This window comes from Chrysochloris asiatica, unplaced genomic scaffold (genome assembly GCF_000296735.1).
Source record: "Chrysochloris asiatica unplaced genomic scaffold, ChrAsi1.0 scaffold00389, whole genome shotgun sequence".
NCBI classification, from domain to species: Eukaryota; Metazoa; Chordata; class Mammalia; order Afrosoricida; family Chrysochloridae; genus Chrysochloris; species Chrysochloris asiatica.
In genome coordinates, this window is record NW_006408907.1 from 1,787,905 (window position 1) to 1,794,710 (window position 6,806).

Sequence of the window (6,806 nt, forward strand, 5' to 3'; positions counted from 1 at the left end):
ATGGGCCAATGTGGCCAGGACCTAAAGACCCTGCCTCCCTGTTCATTCCGATTGTTCCTAGCAGACTTATCAGGCTTGCCTCCTTAGGTAGGTTTCAGTAAGAGGGCACACATTGCTTTTGAGATTGGCCTTTGGAGACTCCATCATATGTTAAACCTGGAAGCGGGTATGTTACCTGGCATAACAGGAGCTTGCAAGGGACACTCATTGGCAAGTAAGGGCATTGTAAGAAACAAGGGGGGAATTTTATTTTTTTAATTTTTTTTACTTGTTTCTCTTATTTGAATTTTTCCAAAGACCGTATCATGAACCTTCCTATAATTTGCACACACGTGTATGGGAAACTGACTTCTTCACATATCTTACCATGTTTCCACCTGTACTTTCCTCCACTGTACTGCCACTCCCCCTTTCTGAAGGTGTACTCTTCTGTCTCACTCTAGCACCTGCAGAATGAAGGAGAGTCAACCTGTCTGCCCAGTGCCTTCCTCAGAGATCTGACGCCAGGTGCTCCATGTTCTCTTTCTTTAGGGGTTCAGCCATTTAGTTATACTTCCAATCAAACAGTAACAGGACAGCATCTCACTTCATTTCTAGGGGTAACAAATGTTAAGTAACTGTCTGGAATTATGGGCAAATATTGAACAGGACACTTGCACAGTTTATTTTCCACATTTCTGTAATGTTTGAACTTTATGCAACAAGCAGGCATACTTTTTAAAAGTGAAAATAATAGTAGACCCAAAATTTCAAGTTTCAATTCTATAAGTGATGATGTACTTTACAAAACTGTGCCTCTGTTTCTGTTTTTGCATAAATTACTTCCTAACACTTCCACTTTCAATTCTTTATGTATGAGTATATTTGGGATCCATACATTGGAGTGTGAATTTCTTAAAAATATGAGCTGAGGTAGGACTTGACATTATGTCAAGAACAATTCCAATCTTGTTCTTCCATGTAGTGCCTCAGTGACCAAAGACAAGGTCCTATGTCACTCTAAGCCTTGAATTCCTCATCTAAAGAATACAGACTACAGTGGCCCCTCTCAGGTACACTGGGAGGAATAGAGGCTGGCTCAATTTTGGTGCCTTAAGCTTTAGGTCCCTTTGTGGCAGGGCCTATGAAACCTATTCCCATACCCCTCTAATTCTCTGTACACTATTAGGCTTCACTACTCTTGACTCCCTTCTCCAGACAACCACGGTCCTGCCAATTCCATCAGTTCCCTTTGGTGCCATCCATGTCTCAGTTTCCTAGTGCTGTTGTATCACAAGTGGTTGGCTTTAAAGAACAGAAATTTCTGTTCTCACAGTGTAGGAGGTTAGAAGTCCAAATTTACTGCATTGGCTATACATAGTGGAAGACTTTCTTTGTCAGTTCTGGAGGAAGATCCTGTGTTAGCTTCTGTGCCCCCAGATTCCTCATGTCCTAAGCAATCTTCAGATGGCATCTTTCTTCCACTACTTTTGCCTCCTTTTCTCTGTGTCTAGCTCCTTCTAACTCAGAAGTGAGTAGGTTTAGAACACACACTACACTGATAATATCCTCATTAACAACAAAGCTTTTATTTTTATTGAGATCCCAATTATTTATTTTACTTGTGTTTGTAGTGTCATCTCTAAAAATCTGTTGTTGATGACTAGGGAGTCTCAAAGCATTACTCTTATAGTTTCTTTTAAGTGTTTTATGGTCTTAGACCATACATTTAGGTCATTATTCTATTCTGAGTATAATTAATGCAAACCAAATAAATTCCTGGAGTCCTGGTTTGGCACTGTAGGCTAAACAGTGGACTGCTAACTGTAATGGCAGTACAAATCTACCAGAAGTTCCTCTGAAACCCTGTACAAGGTCACTATAAATCGAAGTCGACTCAGTGGAATTTAACAACAACGGCAGCAACAATGCATTATATTTCCTGCTATTGTGAATGGTATATTCACAATGAACATAGTGTTTTTGGTTTGGTGCAACTGTTTTGTGTATATCAGTCTGCTTTAAAAGACCTCTTCAAAGTTATAAAATATAAAGATGCTACTTTGAAGACTTAGGCGCACCTGACTAATCATATTTTCATGTGAAAGCTGGACAATGAACAATGATAACTGAAGAAGAATTGATACCTTTGAATTATGTATTAGTGAAGAATATTAAATATACCATGGACTGTCAAAAGAACAAATAAATCTATGTTAGAATAAATGCTTCTTAGAAGCAAGGATGGTAAGAGTTTGTCTCATGTACTTTGGACATATTATCAGGAGGGATCAGTCCCTGGAGAAGGACATCATACTTGATAAAGTAGGGGATCCGTGAAAATGCAGAAAAACCTCAACAAGATGCATTGATATAGTGGCTGCAACAATGAGTTCAAACATAGGAACAATTGTGATGATAGTGTAGGACTGGGCAGTGTTTTGTTCATAGGGTCACTATGAGTTGGAACTGATTTGATGGCAACTAACAACAGCCTATTAGTCTTACACCCAGACAGCTTGTTAATCTCTATTACTATATGGTTTCTGGAGAGTCTCTTGAATTTTCAGTGAAGACATATCACACCATACTGATTATTTTGTTTCTTTTCACACTTGTTTGTTAATGAGAGAGAAGACTTACTATATTGTCTGACAGATACATTATCTTAAACAGAAGGTTGTATAAAAGTCATCCTCTTTTCTAATTTTACAGCGAATGATTTTAATATGCTATTATTGTAGGACAAGCACTGGACTGCAAACTACAAGGTAGGCTGTTCAAGCCGACCATGTACAAAAGATGAGGCTTTCTGCTGCTACAAAGACTTACAGCCTCAGAAATGCTACACAGGGTCACTATGAGTTGGGACAGACTAATGGTATTTAAAAATGACAAATTGAGTATGATGTTTCCTACAGGTTTTAAAAAATACTTGTTACCAGTTTAAAGAATTACCTTTTTATTTCCAAGCTGCTCTGGTAGTGTAGTGGTTACGAATCGGGCTACGAACTGCAAGGTCAGCAGTTTGAAACTACCAGCTGTTCTGCGCGAGAAAGATGAGGCTTTCTGTTCCCATAAAGATTTACAGCCTTGGAAACCCTGTACAGGGTCGCTATGAGTCGCAACTGACTGCACGGCACATAACCAACCAACCAAGAATATTTTTGTTACTGTTGTAGTTTAATCTGTTGGTTGTTTAATTTTACTGTATACTTGAGCTCTGGTAGCGTAGTGGTTACGAATCGGGCTGCGAACCTTAAGGTCAGCAGTTCGAAACTACCAGCTGCACCGCGGGAGAAAGATGAGGCTTTCTACTCCCGTAAAGATTTACACCCTCGGAAACCCTATACAGGGTTGCTATGGGTCGGAACCGACTCGATGGCACATAACAACAACAACAACAATTTTCCCTGTATTGTTTTTGATAATCCTCCTTTATCCATTGCTCTATTAATGTATTAAATTCAATTACAGATTTCCTAATGTTAACTAAAGGTTGTCCTGTTTGGGACAAACACCTTTGTCATGTATTACCTTTTTCAAAAAATCTATTATTGATTTTAGCATGGCTTTATTTTCCTTAGATTTTTTTTTTTTTTTTTGCATTTATGTATTTAATTGAGATTGGTCAGTAATTTTACTTTCTCCTGAACTCTTTGTCCAGAATACTTTGAGTAATATTGGGACTTTCAATTTTTTCTTAAGTCTGTTTAGAAAATTGTGCTTTTTTCCCTGGAGTTTTACATTTCATTTCAATTTTCAAAATACCAGCATATTTTTTCATAATGTTCTTTTATATCTATATCTTTTTTGATATGTTTATATGTGTTAAATAGTTAATCTAGTTAATTTTCTGTGTGATTAATTTACAAATCAGTATATAGTGAAGTCATTTTTCTATTCTGAGTTTTCAGGTTTGGGCTTGTTATTTTTGAAATACATTTTAATTGTCTATGTAAAACATTTATATGATACAAAAATCATTACCAAACACAAATATATATTCATAGAGTCTCATTCCCATATCAATCACTTAAATTTTGTTCTTAGCCACTTTTTATTGTGGTATATATGAGGGAGCTTCAAAAGTTCATGAAAAAATTCCATTATCTTTTATTTCAAGATTTCCATGAAGTTTTTGAAGCCCTCTCTGCTATAATGATAGACATATAAATCAATGAAATACAGTCAAAAGTCCAGAAATAAACCTGCATATCTATGACCAACTGATCTTTTACAAGGGTACTAAATCCATCCAATGGAGGAAAGGACTGTCTTTTTAATAAATTGTGCTGGTACAACTAGACTTCCAGAAACAAAAGACTGAACTTAGAGCCATGCTTCACTCCATAGAAAAACACACAAAAAAACCTAACTCAAGATTGATCACAGACCTAAATGTAAGATCTAAATTTATGTTTTAAAAGTTTGCTGTAATTGCAATCATATCACCTTTTTCTTTCCAAATGTAGCTTATTTTAATATCCTTGATCCATCTTGACAGAGGCTCCTTTATTATTTCATCTTTTGTAAGCACTGACATCTAGCAATTTTTCTTAAAGTCTTTCATATCTGTTTCAAACTTCACTAATTTCTCTTATTTTTATTATCTTCCTTCACAATAGTGGAAAGATATAATATTTTTCTTATGTAATCAATAAGTCAGGAGTCTTTTCTTCAACCATCAGATTTTTTTTATGTTTTATTCTTAAATGCAATGTTTATAAAGATATACAAAACACTGATCTATTTGATTTGCCATCACACCTATTTAATCTAAAAGTTCAAGATTAAGGTGTTTAAGGAAGAGGGAATTGTAGTACTGAAATAACGGAATTATAATATATATGAACTTCATTTAAGAGACAATCATTCAGTGTAGAAAGGGGTAGGAGTATAAAGAAGGCTTTGAAATCATATATACTGACATTCAAATCCTGACTCTGTCGCTTACTTCAATGTGATTGAAGGCAAACACTTAATCTGTCTGATTTCAATTCCTTCATATGCTAATCAGAGGAGCTGTTTCCCAAGTATTCCCATTTCTTTTCTGTCCCAGGCATCTGATAAGAATGCACTTCTTGACTCCTTGTTTTGGATCATTAAGAAGGCAAGAAATAAAGAAAAGACCAAAATGGATGTCAGACAAGACACTGAAACTTGCTCTCCAGTGTAGAGATGCTAAAGCAAATGGAAGAAATGAGGAGGTCAAAAGCTGAACAGAAAATTTCAAAGGGCAACTTAAGAAGACAAAGTCAAGTATTGTAATGAAATGTGCAAAGATCTGGAGTTAGAAAACCAAAAGGAAAGAACATGCTCAGCATTTCTCAAGCTGAAATAACTGAGGAAAAATTCAAGCCTCAATTGGCAATTCTGAAGAATTCTTTGGGTAAAATTTTGAATGATGCAGAAAGCATCAAATGAAAATGAAAGGAGTACACAGAGTCACTGTACTAAAAAAAAAAAAAAAAAAAAAAAAATTGATGTTCAACCATTTCAAGAGGTAGAATATGCTCAAGAGCCAGTAGTACTGAAGGAAGAAGTCCGAGGTGCACTAAAGACTTTGGAAAAGAAAGACTCCTGGAATTGATAGAATACAGATTGAAATCTTTCAACAAACTTCAGCATTGGAGGCACTCACTCGACTATGCCATGAAATGTGGAAGACAGCTACCTGGCCAACTGATCAGAAGAGATCCATATTTGTGCCCATTCCAAAGAGATGTGATCCAATTGAATGCGAAAATAATTGGACAATATCATCAACATCATATGCAAGTAAAATTCTGCTAAAGATAATTTAAAAATGGCTGCAGGTGACTTCTGGCTTGAAGGCAGAATAGACAGAGGGGCCATGCGAAGTTTTGTCAGCGAAGTCATGGAAAGCCTGATGACACAGATTGGAGGAACTGTCCTGGAACTCTAAACTTTATATAAATTGAGGGGGCAGTGATTTTGGTGCTTACCAAAAATTTGAGGTAGTGGCAATAAAAAGAGTTACTTACTTATGAACCAGGATGACCTGTAGACTGCAGCCTTTGCAAAAGATGGAGCGGGTGGGGGGGTGGGCGGCAGCAAGTGTTCACTCCCAGCGCAGACACCGCCCAGGGATCTGCGGAGATAGAGGTTCAAGGGTTTTTCCTTTTTATCTTCTCTTCAACTCCCCCGCTTTCCCTTGGTATGTCCTCTCTGTCCCGCCTGGGGTCTAGGCATCTCCACCCTGGAATCCCAGGGAAAGTCCAGTGTTGTGCAAAGTGTGGAACAATTAACAATGACCTCCTGAGTTGCCCAGGGGAAGGATTTGCCCAAGACACACAGAGGAAACAGTCAGAAGTCCCAGCCAATTTTGTAGATTACAATCCATATTTTTTCTGTCCACTAGGTGGCGCCAAACAATTACTTACATTTTCCTGTGTTTTTGTTTTGTTTTAGGTTATTGCTTTTTTGATGTTATTGGGTCTCATAATAAGGAGCTCTGGTAGCGTAGTGTATATTATTGGGTCTCATAATAAGGAGCTCTGGTAGCGTAGTGGTTACGAATCGGGCTGCGACCCACAAAGTCAGCAGTTTGAAACTACCAGCTGCTCCCCAGGAGAAAGATGAGGCTTTCTGCTCCCGTAAAGATTTGCAGTCTCGGAAACCCTGTTCAGGGTCGCTATGGGTCGGAACCGACTCGACGGCGCTTAACAAACTTTATATAAATATCTTTGGTAGGTTTTTATTGCGTTTGGGGTTTAGTCCTGAATTTGGCCTTCTTCCTACTTTTGTGGGATTTTCTATTTGTGCCTCACCTAACAAAAGACAGCAACTCCGGCTATATAGCT